Genomic DNA, 20743 nt, shown 5'->3' on the forward strand with positions numbered 1-20743 from the left:
GAAGGCCAATGAGGAGTTAAGGATGAAGACGTCGGAGCTCGAAAGATATAAACGGAGATGGAATATTCGGATTAAAGGGATGAAAGATCATGCTGACGAGGATGCACGGAAAGAGGTGATTGAAATTTTGAGTAACATAGCTCCACATCTGGCAAAGAAGCTGGAAGATGTCGTCGACTCTGTTCACCGGATTGGAAAAAAAGAGAGTGGAAGACACCGTCAAATGATTGTTCAGTTTGCCATGCGTTGATACAGGGACGAATTTTGGAAGATTACAAAGAACTCCCAGCTGTGCACTGAACGTTGAATCAGGTTCGCGGAGGATCTGTCAGCTGAGTACCGGAATGCTCGTGCAGCTCTTTGGCCGCTCATCCAGGAAGCTAGAAGCGCCGGTAAGAAGGCGTACTATCGTGGTCCTTTGGGTTACGTCGACGGCCGTCTAATCTCAGTTACAAATCAGAACATGGGCTGAAATCTGCCACGAAACAATGAAGAGGCTGTCACTAGTGCGAATCAAACATGAAGCTCATCTGCCAGAGCATCAGTTCATATTATATTATGATTTCTGTTAAATCCTAATATCCAGCATTTCTCTATTCCCTAAAGGGATTGTTTATTGTGTTTTGTTAATACTTTTATTCTTGTTCTATGTTTAAACTTAACAGTTGTATTTCTTTTCTTTCACTAAATGTTAGGGGTCTGAGAGACAGTACAAAAAGAAAAGCTACATTTTTGTTTTGTAAGGAAAAAAGGCTCAATGCGTTCTTTTGCAGGAAATTCATTCAAGTGGCAGTGATTGTACTTTTTGGTCTAATCAGTGGGGTGAACCAATTTTATTTGCTCATGGCACAAATCGATCAGGGGACTGTTGCTTTTCTTTTTAACAATTTCCCTGGGAAACTTGTTGAATGGAGTTCTAGTTTGGATGGTCATTGGTTATTTTCCATTCAAAAAATTGAACACTGTTATATTGTCTTAGGAAATGAGTATGGTTATAATAATTTGTCCCTAAACAAACATTTAATTTCAGAAATATCACTGGTATTAGAGGAAATGAAAGCAAAATATGCTACTGATTTTATTGCATTGGGTGGTGACTTTAATATGGTGTATGATGAGTGGTTAGATAGGTCACCAACTAAATATAATGTGAATCATTACAATTCTCTATTATTACTGTAATAATCAAGGTTTAATAGATCCCTGGTGTGAATCAAACCCCTGTCTAAGACAGTTTTCTTGGTTTAAACCTGAAGCTTCTAGCAAGTCCCGAATTGACTTCTGGTTAATTTCCCATAGCTTTTGGCCCTATCAAACTATATCTAATATATCGGCAGCTCCCCTAACAGATCACTGTTCAATTGAATTGATGATAAATAAAAATAAACCTTTCCGTAACAAAGGTTATTGGAAGTTTAACTCTGACCTTCTCGGAAATGAAGGTTATACGAAATTGGTCAAAGATCTTATTTCAAATATTATTAATGATAATAGCTTGGTTTCCTGGATAAATAAATGGGTATTCTTTAAATATAAACTTTGCCAGTTATCTATTTCCTATAGTAAACAGCTAAACAAATCTTATATTTTAAAAGAGACGTCTATTATTAAAGAAATAAATGAATATTCTAACAAATTAAGTTTAATGGAGGATGATAGATCAAGATTGTTACTCTTGCAATCACAGTTGGATGAAATCTGTATGAAAAAAGCTAAGGGGGCATATATTAGATCAAGAGCTACGTGGATGGAAAAAGGGGAGAAAAACTCAGCTTATTTCTGCAGACTGGAAAAAAAAAGCGTCAAGAAAGAAACTCTATTAAAACTTTAATTATTAATGGGGCAGAGTGTTCTAATACACAATTAATAGCTAAAGAAGTCACCAAATTTTATCAGGCTTTATATTCGTCATCCTCTTGCATTTTAGACCCCAAGTCTCTCTTTGAAAAAATTGGACAATTTGTCCCTCATATAGATGACCAATTCAAAATTATATGTGATGCAGAATTAACAATTGAAGAGCTTGATACTGCTGTTATGTGTTTGTCATTAGATAAATCACCTGGCCCAGATGGTTTTACATCTAATTTTTATCGCCATTTTTGGGTTTTATTAAGGGAATTTCTTTTTGCAGCTTTTCAGGAAATGACTAAAACTTTGGTTTTACCTAGTTCAATGAGACCAGGCCTTATCACGCTTATTCCCAAATCAGGAAAAGATTGCAGATTGTTAGACAATTTGCGACCTATAACCTTACTAAACAATGACTATAAATTACTAACCCACATACATAATAACCGCTTAAAACACAGTTTATCCAAAATTATTGGGGAGACACAAACTGGATTCATTAGAGGCCGATCTATACATAATAATATTCAATTGGTTCTGGACTTGCTGGAGTATAATCAAGAAATAGAGGATGACGAGGTTATTTTATTTTTAGATTTCTATAAATCATTTGATATGTTAGAACATTCTTTTATTTTTAAATGTTTAAAAATGTATGGGTTTGGTGAAAATTTCTGTAATATTATTCAGTTATTCTATACAAATACAAATAGCTCAGTTGCCCTACCAACAGGTACTTCACCCAGATTTGATGTCAAGAGAGGAGTTAAGCAAGGCTGTCCCATCTCACCCTCATTATTTATTCTGGCTACAGAGATGTTAGCTCTCCTAATTAAAAACTCAAATGTTGAAAGTTTAAATGTGTTTGGACAGAAAATTGTACTTAATCAATTGGCTAACGATACAACAGTATTCTTAAAAGATCTTAACCAAATTCCCAAAGTAATTGATATAATTCATTATTTTTGCAAATTTTCAGATTTAAAGCTTAATATTAGCAAATGTGAAATCATTACCATACATGAATGCCCCCTAAAAACTGTATATAATATCCCAATTAAGTCAAGTGTCAAATAAACATTTCTAAGGATGGAATTGACTTCCTGCTAAGATGTGATTTCACTGTTTCCAGTCTACCAATCAAACTGTCTTCCTTTCACCAGCAGATTTTGTTATATTGGAAGTTACTATATAACCATAATTTTACTCCACATAAAATACCCATATGGAACAACACTGTAAAATCCAATAGTTTACCTTACTTAGATTTAATTAGTTATCTTTACTTAGTTGTTATACTTACTAGGTTTTATTAAGTTTCAGCTACTTTCAAGGCAAATAAAACAATTTACTTACTGTTTTGAGTGACACTTACTTAAAATATTCAAGTAGCCACAAAGGAACCAATGACATTAATAAACCAGTGAGAGGCAGCAGTGCACTAATATGTTGCTAATTGCCGTTTTTTTTTTTTTAGCTCACCATTATAGTGATTAGCGTTCCCTTTGGTTGGGCACTTGAAACTTCATTTATGTTACTAAAATTTTTTCTCTGTTAATGCAGCAATGCATCATGAAATCAGAGTTATTTGATTTCGAAGAGAAGTAATAAATAGGTTGCTTTTATAAAATTTTTTAATTAAAGCATTTTTCTGTGTGTGTTTAATAATGACATTTTTGAGATTTTATTTTTCATAAATACCTTGATATGCTTTTTATATAATCCTTAAATAAGTTGTGGTAATATGCTGAAGTCACACACAGACTTAAACATTCATCACGTGAATCACAACAATGGTAACAATTAAGTTTAATTTATTTTCATTAATTGTAACAATAGCCATTTTATTTGCTTTTTTTGTTGTGCTACTACTGACACAAGACAGCAAATAAAATTGGCAAATAAAAACAACAACTGTAAAACAAAGCAACTGCATAATTTATTCTGCGCAATGCATTCTGGGAGTCAGTGAGTAGCTATACTAAGTCGTTAGTAATCCTAAATGAAATGATCAAGTACCCCCTACAGTTCTTTTTTAGTTACTAGAACTCTTGTGTAAGTTAACTATACTAACTAAGCATTTGTCAGTACAACATACTATTCCTATTTCACTTAGTTTTTTCAAGGCAATCAGTTTGCATACTTTTTTTAAGTAAGCCCAACTTATTAGATTTTACAGTGAGTAGATTTATTTTGTCTCTATATAAGTCTCTATGCATTCTTGATTGGCTTGAAAAAGGTGTTTGGTCAGTTCTTCATTTAATGGATGAAAATGGAAGTTTGTTATCTTTTAAAGATGTCTGTTCTAAATATAATTTGCAGTGTGAACGCAAACAATTTGAGTGTTTTAAACGCCATTCCAAAAAGTTTTATAAATTTGATACATAACACTTCTGTCACTATACCAGATGGACCTTGTGAACTCCCATCTCTTGCCTTCAATTGTAATAACTTTAGCGCAATGCTTCCCAATAAACTTATCCGCTCTTGTTTCAATTCCATATTATATCCGACGCTTCTATATTATAACAGTGTTTTGCAAGTTTATGATAAATCATCTGTAAAAAAATTGCAAAACAAAGTATATTAGCTTTCCAGTTGCACCTAAAGCTAAGGAAACTCATTTAAAAATATTCAGTGGTATATATCCATCAAGTGAATTTTTAAGACAAAAAATTTTTGAAGAAAATACCTGTATTTTCTGTCAAGTTGATATAGAGACAACTGATCATCTTTTTTTTTTCTTGTGTTTTCAAATATTTTCTGGGAAAATATGTCTTATTGGTTGGAGACAAAAATTCATTCACTGCCCACTTTTGCCAGGAAACATATTATGTTTGGAATGATATTGGATGATAAAAAAAATGTTTTTTTTTATTAATGTAATGTTGATTCTGGGAAAAATTTTCATTCATAAACGCAAATGTATGAAGATGAAACCTTATTTTTTTGTATTCAAAAGAGACTTAATTTGTAATTACTTTCCATCATTGGAATGTATGAAAATTAAAAAGGCCCAGAAATGTGCAGGAATAATAAGAGACTTTATTTTATTTTATTTTATTTTAAATGTATGTTCTTTACCTTTTATTATTATTATTATTATTATTATTTATTCAACTGATACGTGCCTTGCTTGATACCCATGTAACTACTTCTGCTAATGCCATTGTATATATATAAAATACTTATACTTTACCTCACATTCCAATAAAAAAAAAAGAAAGAAAAAAAAGGACTAATACCTGTATTTATGTGGGGGCACCTGTGGCAGTGATTGGCCAAAAGAATGCCAAGTAGTTACGAGTTAAACTCATACTGCTACACTTAGTTGCACTAACACAGTGTTACTGTTCACAGAAGCGTTAAACTAAGCATTTTATGCTTAGTAGCTTTAGCACAAATTCATGAGCTTAAAACTACCTTAAAATCTGTATTTCTGTATTGCAAATGACATTTCATTTCACATGTTAGAAACATATTTAATGTGGGCAAGCTTTAGTCTTTAACAGTGCATGAACCAACTTCCTCTAACAGATAAAGAAGTGTTTTCAAGCATGTGTGGTCTGTCATTCTGTTCATTTGCTTAGTTGCACTACAGCGTTTTACTGTTAACAGAAACGCTAAACTAAGCATCTTATGCTTAGAAGCTCTAACATAAGTCCATGATCATAAAACTAGCAACTCACTGAAATCTGTTTTCTGCATTGCAAACATCAATTTTCTCTAAAAAATAAAGAAGGTACTCAGCATGTGTGGGCTTGCATTCTGTTCATTTGCTTAGTTGCAATAACAGAGTGTATCTGTTCACAGAAGCGATAAACTAAGCCTTTCACATGACCAAGCATTACTCTTAGCAGTGAATAAACGAACATTCTCTAAAAGATAAAGAAGGTACTCAGCATGTGCGGGCTTGCGTTCTTTTTATTTGCATAGTTTCACTAACAGAGTGTTACTGTTCACAGAAGCCCTAAAATAACCGTTTTGTGCTTAGAAGCTCAAACATAAGGTCAAGATCATAAAATTAGTAACGCACTGAAATCTGTTTTCTGCATTGCAAAAACATTTCATTTACGATGTTAGAAAAAACTATAATGTGGGCAAGCTTTAGTCTTAACTTTGTACAAAGCATCATTCTCGAACAGAGAAGGAAGTTATTCAGGACTTGCGCGCTTTCTTTCTGATCATTTCCTTAGTTGCACTAACAGAGTGTTACTGTTCACAGAAGCGCTGAATTAAGCATCTTCATGAACATAAAACTAGTAACTCACTGAAATCTGCTTAGATGTAATAACAGAGTGTTTCTGTTCACAGAAGCGTTAAACTAAGCGTTTTAAACTTTGTAGCTCTAACACAAATTCATGAGCTTAAAACAACTAACGCATTAAAATCTGCATTTCTGCATTGCAAATGACATTTCATTTCACTTGATACAAACACCTTTCACGTGAGCAGGCATTAGTCTTAGTGCATAAACCAACTTTCTCTAACAGATAAAGAAGGTATTCAGCATTTGCTGAGCTTGCAATCTGTTCATTTGCATAGTTGCCCTAACAGAGTCACAGAAGATTACAGAAGCGATAAACTAAGCGTCTTTTGCTTAGAAGCTCAAACATGTTCATGAGCTTAAAACTATTAAAGCATTAAAATCTGTCTTTCTGCATTGCAATTGACATATCATTTCACATCATAGGAACACCTTTCACATGACCAAGCATTACTCTTAGCAGTGCATAAACCAACCATCTCCAACATATAAATAATGTACGTGCGGGCTTGCATTCTGTTTATTTTGCTTAGTTTCACTAACAGAGTGTTACTGTTCACAGAAGCCCTAAAATAATCGTTTTGTGCTTAGAAGCTGAAACATAAGTTCAAGATCATAAAACTTGTAACGCACTGAAATCTGTATTCTGCATTGCAATAACATTTCATTTAAGATGTTAGAAACAACTATAATGTGGGCAAGCTTTAGTCTTAAATTTGTACAAAGAATCATTCTCTAACAGAGAAGGAAGGTTTTCAGCACTTGCGCGCTTTCTTTCTGATCATTTCCTTAGCTGCACTAGCAGAGTGTTGCTGTTCACAGAAGCGATAAACTAAGCGTCTTATGGTTAGAAGTTCTAACACAAATTCATGAGCTTAAAACACCTAACGCATTAAAATCTGTATTTCTGCATTGCAAATGACATTACATTTCACTTGATACAAACACCTTTCACGTGAGCAAGCATTAGTCTTAGTGCATAAACCAAGTTTCTCTAACAGATAAAGAAGGTATTCAGCATTTGCGAGCTTGCATTCTGTTCATTTGCATAGTTGCAATAACAGAGAGTTTCTGTTCACAGAGACGTAAAACTAAGCGTTTTAAACTTTGTAGCTCTAACACAAATTCATGAGCTTAAAACAACATAATTTCCTTAGCTGCACTAACAGAGTGATACTGTTCACAGAAGTGCTGAATTAAGCATCTTATGCTTAGAAGTTCAAACATAAGTTCAGGAACATAAAACTAGTAACTCACTGAAATCTGTTTTCAGCAGTGCAAAAACATTTCATTTAAGATGATAGTAACAATTTTAATGTGGGCAAGATTTAGACTTTACTTTGTATAAAGAATCATTCTCTAACAGAGAAGGAAGGTTTTCAGCACTTGCGCTCTTTCTTTCTGATCATTTCCTTAGCTGCACTAACAGAGTGTTACTGTTCACAGAAGCGATAAACTAAGCGTCTTATGGTTAGAAGTTCTAACACAAATTCATGAGCTTAAAACAACTAACGCATTAAAATCTGTATTTCTGCATTGCAAATGACATTACATTTCACTTGATACAAACACCTTTCACGTGAGCAAGCATTAGTCTTAGTGCATAAACCAACTTTCTCTAACAGATAAAGAAGGTATTCAGCATTTGCGAGCTTGCATTCTGTTCATTTGCATAGTTGCAATAACAGAGTGTTTCTATTCACAGAAATGTAAAACTAAGCGTTTTAAACTTTGTAGCTCTAACACAAATCTAACGCATTAAAATCCACATCATTTCCTTAGCTGCACTAACAGAGTGATACTGTTCACAGAAGCGCTGAATTAAGCATCTTATGCTTAGAAGTTCAAACATAAGTTCATGAACATAAAACTACTAACTTACTGAAATCTGTTTTCAGCAGTGCAAAAACATTTCATTTAAGATGTTAGTAACAATTTTAATGTGGGCAAGATTTAGACTTTACTTTGTATAAAGAATCATTCTCCAACAGAGAAGGAAGGTTTTCAGCACTTGCGCTCTTTCTTTCTGATCATTTCCTTAGCTGCACTAGCAGAGTGTTACTGTTCACAGAAGCGATAAATTAAGCGTCTTATGGTTAGAAGTTCTAACACAAATTCATGAGCTTAAAACAACTAACGCATTAAAATCTGTATTTCTGCATTGCAAATGACATTACATTTCACTTGATACAAACCCTTTCACGTGAGCAAGCATTAGTCTTAGTGCATAAACCAACTTTCTTCTAACAGATAAAGAAGGTATTCAGCATTTGCGAGCTTGCAATCTGTTCATTTGCATAGTTGCCCTAACAGAGTTTTACTGTTTACAGAAGCGATAAACTAAGCGTCTTCTGCTTAGAAGCTCTAACATGAATTCATGAGCTTAAAACTATTAAAGCATTAAAATCTGTATTTCTGCATTGCAATTTACATATAATTTCATATGAGAGAAACACCTTTTATATGACCAAGCATCACTCTTAGCATTGCATAAACCAACCTTTCTCTAACAGATAAAGAAGGTACGTGCGGGCTTGCATTCTGTTTATCACATAAGTCTCAATAAAACATCTTAACCTTTCAAACAAAACCTAAAATAATCGTTTTGTGCTTAGAAGCTGAAACATAAGTTCAAGATCATAAAACTTGTAACGCACTGAAATCTGTATTCTGCATTGCAATAACATTTCATTTAAGATGTTAGAAACAACTATAATGTGGGCAAGCTTTAGTCTTAAATTTGTACAAAGAATCATTCTCTAACAGAGAAGGAAGGTATTCAGCACTTGCGCGCTTTCTTTCTGATCATATCCTTAGCTGCACTAACAGAGTGATACTGTTCACAGAAGCGCTGAATTAAACATCTTATGCTTAGAAGAGCAAACATAAGTTCATGAACATAAAACTAGTAACTCACTGAAATCTGTTTTCAGCAGTGCAAAAACATTTCATTTAAGATGTTAGTAAACAATTTTAATGTGGGCAAGATTTAGACTTTACTTTGTATAAAGAATCATTCTCTAACAGAGAAGGAAGGTTTTCAGCACTTGCGCTCTTTCTTTCTGATCATTTCCTTAGCTGCACTAGCAGAGTGTTGCTGTTCACAGAAGCGATAAACTAAGCGTCTTATGGTTAGAAGTTCTAACACAAATTCATGAGCTTAAAACAAACTAACGCATTAAAATCTGTATTTCTGCATTGCAAATGACATTACATTTCACTTGATACAAACACCTTTCACGTGAGCAAGCATTAGTCTTAGTGCATAAACCAAGTTTCTCTAACAGATAAAGAAGGTATTCAGCATTTGCGAGCTTGCATTCTGTTCATTTGCATAGTTGCAATAACAGAGTGTTTCTATTCACAGAAATGTAAAACTAAGCGTTTTAAACTTTGTAGCTCTAACACAAATTCATGAGCTTAAAACAACATAATTTCCTTAGCTGCACTAACAGAGTGATACTGTTCACAGAAGTGCTGAATTAAGCATCTTATGCTTAGAAGTTCAAACATGTTCATGAACATAAAACTAGTAACTCACTGAAATCTGTTTTCAGCAGTGCAAAAACATTTCATTTAAGATGATAGTAACAATTTTAATGTGGGCAAGATTTAGACTTTACTTTGTATAAAGAATCATTCTCTAACAGAGAAAGAAGGTTTTCAGCACTTGCGCTCTTTCTTTCTGATCATTTCCTTAGCTGCACTAGCAGAGTGTTACTGTTCACAGAAGCGATAAACTAAGCGTCTTATGGTTAGAAGTTCTAACACAAATTCATGAGCTTAAAACAACTAACGCATTAAAATCTGTATTTCTGCATTGCAAAATGACATTACATTTCACTTGATACAAACACCTTTCACATGAGCAAGCATTAGTCTTAGTGCATAAACCAACTTTCTCTAACAGATAAAGAAGGTATTCAGCATTTCCGAGCTTGCATTCTGTTCATTTGCATAGTTGCAATAACAGAGTGTTTCTATTCACAGAAATGTAAAACTAAGCGTTTTAAACTTTGTAGCTCTAACACAAATTCATGAGCTTAAAACAACATCATTTCCTTAGCTGCACTAACAGAGTGATACTGTTCACAGAAGCGCTGAATTAAGCATCTTATGCTTAGAAGTTCAAACATAAGTTCAGGAACATAAAACTAGTAACTCACTGAAATCTGTTTTCAGCAGTGCAAAAACGTTTCCATTTAAGAATGTTATTAACAATTTTAATGTGGGCAAGATTTAGACTTTACTTTGTATAAAGAATCATTCTCTAACATAGAAGGAAGGTTTTCAGCACTTGCGCTCTTTCTTTCTGATCATTTCCTTACCTGCACTAGCTGAGTGTTACTGTTCACAGAAGCGATAAACTAAGCGTCTTAATGGTTAGAAGTTCTAACACAAATTCATGAGCTTAAAACACCTAACGCATTAAAATCTTTATTTCTGCATTGCAAATGACATTACATTTCACTTGATACAAACACCTTTCACGTGAGCAAGCATTAGTCTTAGTGCATAAACCAACTTTCTCTAACAGATAAAGAAGGTATTCAGCATTTGCGAGCTTACATTCTGTTCATTTGCATAGTTGCAATAACAGAGTGTTTTCTATTCACAGAAATGTAAAAACTAAGCGTTTTAAACTTTGTAGCTCTAACACAAATTCATGAGCTTAAAACAACATCATTTCCTTAGCTGCAATAACAGAGTGATACTGTTCACAGAAGCCCTAAAATAATCGTTTTGTGCTTAGAAGCTGAAACATAATTTCAAGATCATAAAACTAGTAACTCACTGAAATCTGTATTCTGCATTGCAATAACATTTCATTTAAGATGCTAGAAACAACTATAATGTGGGCAAGCTTTAGTCTTAACTTTGTACAAAGAATCATTCTCTAACAGAGAAGGAAGGTATTCAGCACTTGCGCGCTTTCTTTCTGATCATATCCTTAGCTGCACTAACAGAGTGATACTGTTCACAGAAGCGCTGAATTAAGCATCTTATGCTTAGAAGTTCAAACATAAGTTCATGAACATAAAACTAGTAACTTACTGAAATCTGTTTTCAGCAGTGCAAAAACATTTCATTTAAGATGTTAGTAACAATTTTTATGTGGGCAAGATTTAGACTTTACTTTGTATAAAGAATCATTCTCCAACAGAGAAGGAAGGTTTTCAGCACTTGCGCTCTTTCTTTCTGATCATTTCCTTAGCTGCACTAGCAGAGTGTTACTGTTCACAGAAGCGATAAATTAAGCGTCTTATGGTTAGAAGTTCTAACACAAATTCATGAGCTTAAAAACAACTAACGCATTAAAATCTGTATTTCTGCATTGCAAATGACATTACATTTCACTTGATACAAACCCTTTCACGTGAGCAAGCATTAGTCTTAGTGCATAAACCAACTTTCTCTAACAGATAAAGAAGGTATTCAGCATTTGCGAGCTTGCAATCTGTTCATTTGCATAGTTGCCCTAACAGAGTTTTACTGTTCACAGAAGCGATAAACTAAGCGTCTTATGCTTAGAAGTTCTAACACAAATTCATGAGCTTAAAACAACTAACGCATTAAAATCTGTATTTCTGCATTGCAATTGACATATCATTTCACATCATAGGAACACCTTTCACATGACCAAGCATTACTCTTAGCAGTGCATAAACCAACTTTCTCTAACAGATAAAGAAGGTACGTGCGGGCTTGCATTCTGTTTATTTGCTTAGTTTCACTAACAGAGTGTTACTGTTCACAGAAGCCCTAAAATAATCGTTTTGTGCTTAGAAGCTGAAACATAAGTTCAAGATCATAAAACTTGTAACGCACTGAAATCTGTATTCTGCATTGCAATAACATTTCATTTAAGATGTTAGAAACAACTATAATGTGGGCAAGCTTTAGTCTTAAATTTGTACAAAGAATCATTCTCTAACAGAGAAGGAAGGTTTTCAGCACTTGCGCTCTTTCTTTCTGATCATTTCCTTAGCTGCACTAACAGAGTGATACTGTTCACAGAAGCGCTGAACTAAAGATCTTATGCATAGAAGATCAAACAAAAGTTCATGATCATAAAACTAGTAACTCACCGAAATCTGTTTTCTGCACTGCAAAAACATTTCATTTAAGATGTTAGTAACAATTTTAATGTGGGGCAAGATTTAGACTTTACTTTGTATAAAGAATCATTCTCTAACAGAGAAGGAAGGTTTTCAGCACTTGCGCGCTTTCTTTCTGATCATTTCCTTAGCTGCACTAGCAGAGTGTTGCTGTTCACAGAAGCGATAAACTAAGCGTCTTATGGTTAGAAGTTCTAACACAAATTCATGAGCTTAAAACCAACTAACGCATTAAAATCTGTATTTCTGCATTGCAAATGACTACATTTCACTTGATACAAACACCTTTCACGTGAGCAAGCATTAGTCTTAGTGCATAAACCAAGTTTCTCTAACAGATAAAGAAGGTATTCAGCATTTGCGAGCTTGCATTCTGTTCATTTGCATAGTTGCAATAACAGAGTGTTTCTGTTCACAGAAACGTAAAACTAAGCGTTTTAAACTTTGTAGCTCTAACACAAATTCATGCTCTTAAAACAACATAATTTCCTTAGCTGCACTAACAGAGTGATACTGTTCACAGAAGTGCTGAATTAAGCATCTTATGCTTAGAAGTTCAAACATAAGTTCATGAACATAAAACTAGTAACTCACTGAAATCTGTTTTCAGCAGTGCAAAAACATTTCATATAAGATGATAGTAACAATTTTAATGTGGGCAAGATTTAGACTTTACTTAGTATAAAGAATCATCTCTCTAACAGAGAATGAAGGTTTTCAGCACTTGCGCTCTTTCTTTCTGATCATTTCCTTAGCTGCACTAGCAGAGTGTTACTGTTCACAGAAGGCGATAAACTAAGCGTCTTATGGTTAGAAGTTCTAACACAAATTCATGAGCTTAAAAACAACTAACGCATTAAAATCTGTATTTCTGCATTGCAAATGACATTACATTTCACTTGATACAAACACCTTTCACGTGAGCAAGCATTAGTCTTAGTGCATAAACCAAGTTTCTCTAACAGATAAAGAAGGTATTCAGCATTTGCGAGCTTACATTCTGTTCATTTGCATAGTTGCAATAACAGAGTGTTTCTGTTCACAGAGACGTAAAACTAAGCGTTTTAAACTTTGTAGCTCTAACACAAATTCATGAGCTTAAAACAACATAATTTCCTTAGCTGCACTAACAGAGTGATACTGTTCACAGAAGTGCTGAATTAAGCATCTTATGCTTAGAAGTTCAAACATGTTCATGAACATAAATCTAGTAACTCACTGAAATCTGTTTTCAGCAGTGCAAAAACATTTCATTTAAGATGATAGTAACAATTTTAATGTGGGCAAGATTTAGACTTTACTTTGTATAAAGAATCATTCTCTAACAGATAAGGAGGTTTTCAGCACTTGCGCTCTTTCTTTCTGATCATTTCCTTAGCTGCACTAGCTGAGTGTTACTGTTCACAGAAGCGATAAACTAAGCGTCTTATGGTTAGAAGTTCTAACACAAATTCATGAGCTTAAAACAACTAACGCATTAAAATCTGTATTTCTGCATTGCAAATGACATTACATTTCACTTGATACAAACACCTTTCACATGAGCAAGCATTAGTCTTAGTGCATAAACCAACTTTCTTCTAACAGATAAAGAAGGTATTCAGCATTTGCGAGCTTGCAATCTGTTCATTTGCATAGTTGCAATAACAGAGTGTTTCTATTCACAGAAATGTAAAACTAAGCGTTTTAAACATTGTAGCTCTAACACAAATTCATGAGCTTAAAACAACATCATTCCCTTAGCTGCAATAACAGAGTGATACTGTTCACAGAAGCGCTGAATTAAGCATCTTATGCTTAGAAGTTCAAACATAAGTTCAGGAACATAAAACTAGTAACTCACTGAAATCTGTTTTCAGCAGTGCAAAAACGTTTCATTTAAGATGTTATTAACAATTTTAATGTGGGCAAGATTTAGACTTTACTTTGTATAAAGAATCATTCTCTAACATAGAAGGAAGGTTTTCAGCACTTGCGCTCTTTCTTTCTGATCATTTCCTTAGCTGCACTAGCTGAGTGTTACTGTTCACAGAAGCGATAAACTAAGCGTCTTATGGTTAGAAGTTCTAACACAAATTCATGAGCTTAAAACACCTAACGCATTAAAATCTTTATTTCTGCATTGCAAATGACATTACATTTCACTTGATACAAACACCTTTCACTTGAGCAAGCATTAGTCTTAGTGCATAAACCAACTTTCTCTAACAGATAAAGAAGGTATTCAGCATTTGCGAGCTTGCATTCTGTTCATTTGCATAGTTGCAATAACAGAGTGTTTCTATTCACAGAAATGTAAAACTAAGCGTTTTAAAACTTTGTAGCTCTAACACAAATTCATGAGCTTAAAACAACATCATTTCCTTAGCTGCACTAACAGAGTGATACTGTTCACAGAAGCCCTAAAATAATCGTTTTGTGCTTAGAAGCTGAAACATAATTTCAAGATCATAAAACTAGTAACGCACTGAAATCTGTATTCTGCATTGCAATAACATTTCATTTAAGATGCTAGAAACAACTATAATGTGGGCAAGCTTTAGTCTTAACTTTGTACAAAGAATCATTCTCTAACAGAGAAGGAAGGTTTTCAGCACTTGCGCGCTTTCCTTTCTGATCATATCCTTAGCTGCACTAACAGAGTGATACTGTTCACAGAAGCGCTGAATTAAGCATCTTATGCTTAGAAGTTCAAAACATAAGTTCATGAACATAAAACTAGTAACTTACTGAAATCTGTTTTCAGCAGTGCAAAAACATTTCATTTAAGATGTTAGTAACAATTTTAATGTGGGCAAGATTTAGACTTTACTTTGTATAAAGAATCATTCTCTAACAGAGAAGGAAGGTTTTCAGCATTTGCGCTCTTTCTTTCTGATCATTTCCTTAGCTGCACTAGCAGAGTGTTACTGTTCACAGAAGCGATAAATTAAGCGTCTTATGGTTAGAAGTTCTAACACAAATTCATGAGCTTAAAACAACTAACGCATTAAAATCTGTATTTCTGCATTGCAAATGACATTACATTACATTTCACTGATACAAAAACCTTTCACGTGAGCAAGCATTAGTCTTAGTGCATAAACCAAACTTTCTCTAACAGATAAAGAAGGTATTCAGCATTTGCTGAGCTTGCAATCTGTTCATTTGCATAGTTGCCCTAACAGAGTTTTTTACTGTTTACAGAAGCGATAAACTAAGCGTCTTCTGCTTAGAAGCTCTAACATGAATTCATGAGCTTAAAACTATTAAAGCATTAAAATCTGTCTTTCTGCATTGCAATTGACATATCATTTCACATCATAGGAACACCTTTCACATGACCAAGCATTACTCTTAGCAGTGCATAAACCAACTTTCTCTAACAGATAAAGAAGGTACGTGCGGGCTTGCATTCTGTTTATTTGCTTAGTTTCACTAACAGAGTGTTACTGTTCACAGAAGCCCTAAAATAATCGTTTTGTGCTTAGAAGCTGAAACATAAGTTCAAGATCATAAAACTTGTAACGCACTGAAATCTGTATTCTGCATTGCAATAACATTTCATTTAAGATGTTAGAAACAACTATAATGTGGGCAAGCTTTAGTCTTAAATTTGTACAAAGAATCATTCGCTAACAGAGAAGGAAGGTTTTCAGCACTTGCGCGCTTTCTTTCTGATCATATCCTTAGCTGCACTAACAGAGTGATACTGTTCACAGAAGCGCTGAATTAAACATCTTATGCTTAGAAGAGCAAACATAAGTTCATGAACATAAAACTAGTAACTCACTGAAATCTGTTTTCAGCATTGCAAAAACATTTCATTTAAGATGTTAGTAACAATTTTAATGTGGGCAAGATTTAGACTTTACTTTGTATAAAGAATCATTCTCTAACAGAGAAGGAAGGTTTTCAGCACTTGCGCGCTTTCTTTCTGATCATTTCCTTAGCTGCACTAGCAGAGTGTTGCTGTTCACAGAAAGCGATAAACTAAGCGTCTTATGGTTAGAAGTTCTAACACAAATTCATGAGCTTAAAACAACTAACGCATTAAAATCTGTATTTCTGCATTGCAAATGACATACATTTCACTTGATACAAACACCTTTCACGTGAGCAAGCATTAGTCTTAGTGCATAAACCAAGTTTCTCTAACAGATAAAGAAGGTATTCAGCATTTGCGAGCTTGCATTCTGTTCATTTGCATAGTTGCAATAACAGAGTGTTTCTGTTCACAGAAACGTAAAACTAAGCGTTTTAAACTTTGTAGCTCTAACACAAATTCATGAGCTTAAAACAACATAATTTCCTTAGCTGCACTAACAGAGTGATACTGTTCACAGAAGTGCTGAATTAAGCATCTTATGCTTAGAAGTTCAAACATAAGTTCATGAACATAAAACTAGTAACTCACTGAAATCTGTTTTCAGCAGTGCAAAAACATTTCATATAAGATGATAGTAACAATTTTAATGTGGGCAAGATTTAGACTTTACTTAGTATAAAGAATCATTCTCTAACAGAGAAGGAAGGTTTTCAGCATTTGCGCTCTTTCTTTCTGATCATTTCCTTAGCTGCACTAGCAGAGTGTTACTGTTCACAGAAGCGATAAACTAAGCGTCTTATGGTTAGAATTTCTAACACAAATTCATGAGCTTAAAACAACTAACGCATTAAAATCTGTATTTCTGCATTGCAAATGACATTACATTTCACTTGATACAAACACCTTTCACGTGAGCAAGCATTAGTCTTAGTGCATAAACCAACTTTCTCTAACAGATAAAGAAGGTATTCAGCATTTGCGAGCTTGCATTCTGTTCATTTGCATAGTTGCAATAACAGAGTGTTTCTGTTCACAGAAACGTAAAACTAAGCGTTTTAAACTTTGTAGCTCTAACACAAATTCATGAGCTTAAAACAACATCATTTCCTTAGCTGCACTAACAGAGTGATACTGTTCACAGAAGTGCTGAATTAAGCATCTTATGCTTAGAAGTTCAAACATGTTCATGAACATAAAATTAGTAACTCACTGAAATCTGTTTTCAGCTTTCAGCAGTGCAAAAACATTTCATTTAAGATGGTATTAACAATTTTAATGTGGGCAAGATTTAGACTTTACTTTGTATAAAGAATCATTCTCTAACAGAGAAGGAAGGTTTTCAGCACTTGCGCTCTTTCTTTCTGATCATTTCCTTAGCTGCACTAGCAGAGTGTTACTGTCCACAGAAGCGATAAACTAAGCGTCTTATGGTTAGAAGTTCTAACACAAATTCATGAGCTTAAAACAACTAACGCATTAAAATCTGTATTTCTGCATTGCAAATGACATTACATTTCACTTGATACAAACACCTTTCACGTGAGCAAGCATTAGTCTTAGTGCATAAACCAACTTTCTCTAACAGATAAAGAAGGTATTCAGCATTTGCGAGCTTGCATTCTGTTCATTTGCATAGTTGCAATAACAGAGTGTTTCTATTCACAGAAATGTAAAACTAAGAGTTTTAAACTTTGTAGCTCTAACACAAATTCATGAGCTTAAAACAACATCATTTCCTTAGCTGCACTAACAGAGTGATACTGTTCACAGAAGTGCTGAATTAAGCATCTTATGCTTAGAAGTTCAAACATAAGTTCAGGAACATAAAACTAGTAACTCACTGAAATCTGTTTTCAGCAGTGCAAAAACGTTTCATTTAAGATGTTATTAACAATTTTAATGTGGGCAAGATTTAGACTTTACTTTGTATAAAGAATCATTCTCTAACATAGAAGGAAGGTTTTCAGCACTTGCGCTCTTTCTTTCTGATCATTTCCTTAGCTGCACTAGCTGAGTGTTACTGTTCACAGAAGCGATAAACTAAGCGTCTTATGGTTAGAAGTTCTAACACAAATTCATGAGCTTAAAACACCTAACGCATTAAAATCTTTATTTCTGCATTGCAAATGACATTACATTTCACTTGATACAAACACCTTTCACGTGAGCAAGCATTAGTCTTAGTGCATAAACCCAAGTTTCTCTAACAGATAAAGAAGGTATTCAGCATTTGCGAGCTTGCATTCTGTTCATTTGCATAGTTGCAATAACAGAGTGTTTCTATTCACAGAAATGTAAAACTAAGCGTTTTAAACTTTGTAGCTCTAACACAAATTCATGAGCTTAAAACAACATCATTTCCTTAGCTGCAATAACAGAGTGATACTGTTCACAGAAGCCCTAAAATAATCGTTTTGTGCTTAGAAGCTGAAACATAATTTCAAGATCATAAAACTAGTAACTCACTGAAATCTGTATTCTGCATTGCAATAACATTTCATTTAAGATGCTAGAAACAACTATAATGTGGGCAAGCTTTAGTCTTAACTTTGTACAAAGAATCATTCTCTAACAGAGAAGAAAAGGTTTTCAGCACTTGCGCGCTTTCTTTCTGATCATATCCTTAGCTGCACTAACAGAGTGATACTGTTCACAGAAGCGCTGAATTAAGCATCTTATGCTTAGAAGTTCAAACATAAGTTCATGAACATAAAACTAGTAACTTACTGAAATCTGTTTTCAGCAGTGCAAAAACATTTCATTTAAGATGTTAGTAACAATTTTTATGTGTGGCAAGATTTAGACTTTACTTTGTATAAAGAATCATTCTCTAACAGAGAAGGAAGGTTATTCAGCACTTGCGCTCTTTCTTTCTGATCATTTCCTTAGCTGCACTAGCAGAGTGTTACTGTTCACAGAAGCGATAAATTAAGCGTCTTATGGTTAGAAGTTCTAACACAAATTCATGAGCTTAAAACAACTAACGCATTAAAATCTGTATTTCTGCATTGCAAATGACATTACATTTCACTTGATACAAACACCTTTCACGTGAGCAAGCATTAGTCTTAGTGCATAAACCAACTTTCTCTAACAGATAAAGAAGGTATTCAGCATTTGCGAGCTTGCATTCTGTTCATTTGCATAGGTGCACTAACAGAGTGTTACTGTTCACAGAAGCGATAAACTAAGCGTCTTCTGCTTAGAAGCTCTAACATGAATTCATGAGCTTAAAACTATTAAAGCATTAAAATCTGTATTTCTGCATTGCAATTGACATATCATTTCACATGATAGGAACACCTTTCACATGACCAAGCATTACTCTTAGCAGTGCATAAACCAACTTTCTCTAACAGATAAAGAAGGTACGTGCGGGCTTGCATTCTGTTTATTTGAGTTTCACTAACAGAGTGTTACTGTTCACAGAAGCCCTAAAATAATCGTTTTGTGCTTAGAAGCTTAAACATAAGTTCAAGATCATAAAAACTTGTAACGCACTGAAATCTGTATTCTGCATTGCAATAACATTTCATTTAAGATGTTAGAAACAACTATCATGTGGGAAAGCTTTAGTCTTAAATTTGTACAAAGAATCATTCTCTAACAGAGAAGGAAGGTTTTCAGCACTTGCGCACTTTCTTTCTGATCATATCCTTAGCTGCACTAACAGAGTGATACTGTTCACAGAAGCGCTGAATTAAGCATCTTATGCTTAGAAGTTCAAACATAATTTCATGAACATAAAACTAGTAACTCACTGAAATCTGTTTTCAGCAGTGCAAAAACATTTCATTTAAGATGTTATTAACAATTTTAATGTGGGCAAGATTTAGACTTTACTTTGTATAAAGAATCATTCTCTAACAGATAAGGAGGTTTTCAGCACTTGCGCTCTTTCTTTCTGATCATTTCCTTAGCTGCACTAGCAGAGTGTTGCTGTTCACAGAAGCGATAAACTAAGCGTCTTATGGTTAGAAGTTCTAACACAAATTCATGAGCTTAAAACACCTAACGCATTAAAATCTGTATTTCTGCATTGCAAATGACATTACATTTCACTTGATACAAACACCTTTCACATGAGCAAGCATTAGTCTTAGTGCATAAACCAACTTTCTCTAACAGATAAAGAAGGTATTCAGCATTTGCGAGCTTGCATTCTGTTCATTTGCATAGTTGCAATAACAGAGTGTTTCTGTTCACAGTGACGTAAAACTAAGCGTTTTAAAACTTTGTAGCTCTAACACAAATTCATGAGCTTAAAACAACATAATTTCCTTAGCTGCACTAACAGAGTGATACTGTTCACAGAAGTGCTGAATTAAGCATCTTATGCTTAGAAGTTCAAACATGTTCATGAACATAAAATTAGTAACTCACTGAAATCTGTTTTCAGCAGTGCAAAAACATTTCATTTAAGATGATAGTAACAATTTTAATGTGGGCAAGATTTAGACTTTACTTTGTATAAAGAATCATTCTCTAACAGAGAAAGAAGGTTTTCAGCACTTGCGGCCTTTCTTTCTGATCATTTCCTTAGCTGCACTAGCAGAGTGTTACTGTTCACAGAAGCGATAAACTAAGCGTCTTATGGTTAGAAGTTATAACACAAATTCATGAGCTTAAAACAACTAACGCATTAAAATCTGTATTTCTGCATTGCAAATGACATTACATTTCACTTGATACAAAAAC

This window comes from Cyprinus carpio, chromosome A13 (assembly GCF_018340385.1).
Source record: "Cyprinus carpio isolate SPL01 chromosome A13, ASM1834038v1, whole genome shotgun sequence".
Classification (NCBI taxonomy): Eukaryota; Metazoa; Chordata; class Actinopteri; order Cypriniformes; family Cyprinidae; genus Cyprinus; species Cyprinus carpio.